We start from the raw sequence: 732 nt of genomic DNA on the forward strand, positions 1-732 counted from the left end.
ACACAAACCAGCAGTACTGTATTTATTTAACAATGCATTATTTAATCGATGAAAGAAATACTTATATACCTTGAAATATATAATTGTCACAGAACTTGTCTTGAATAAGGCTTGCACAAATGGAAAGCCGTACCTATGTACAATAGGACGTACAATAGGAACAGAAAATAACCAGAAAATAACTTTTAAACTACTACAGATAATATGTATGAATTGTTCTATTATAAGTATATATACGCCGTACAGTTTCTAATAGTCTCCATTTTTATGACGATAAGTTTTAGATTGATAATTTTTCTTGAACGTCGCTGTAGGATGCCAGTACGTACCGCGCAGGTATTGTATACTTACTCGAAGCACACTGTAACAGCAAGGTAGCGAGCCGCTTCGTATATTCGGCGTCTACAAGAAAATGTTGCCATCTAACTCGAGATTAGCGTCAGGGACGCTCCTACCCTTGTGAATTTTCTCCGGCTTTTCAATCATCCTCTATACGTACGAATAATTTGGGCCAATAATGTGTGTGCGGGTTGTGGGAATGAATTATTTTCTGCTAGTCCAAGTAAAATCATGTTTTCTAATATCCGACATTTAAGTGACGGCATTAAACGATGTTCAAAGGAATTGTGAAAATTATCACAAACATATGCAACAAATAAATAAACAAATAAATATAAGTATATATATATATATATATGTGTGTGTGTGTGTGTGTGTGTGTGTGTGTATATG

Source organism: Trachymyrmex septentrionalis, unplaced genomic scaffold (assembly GCF_001594115.1).
Source record: "Trachymyrmex septentrionalis isolate Tsep2-gDNA-1 unplaced genomic scaffold, Tsep1.0 scaffold2, whole genome shotgun sequence".
In the NCBI taxonomy this organism is placed as follows: Eukaryota; Metazoa; Arthropoda; class Insecta; order Hymenoptera; family Formicidae; genus Trachymyrmex; species Trachymyrmex septentrionalis.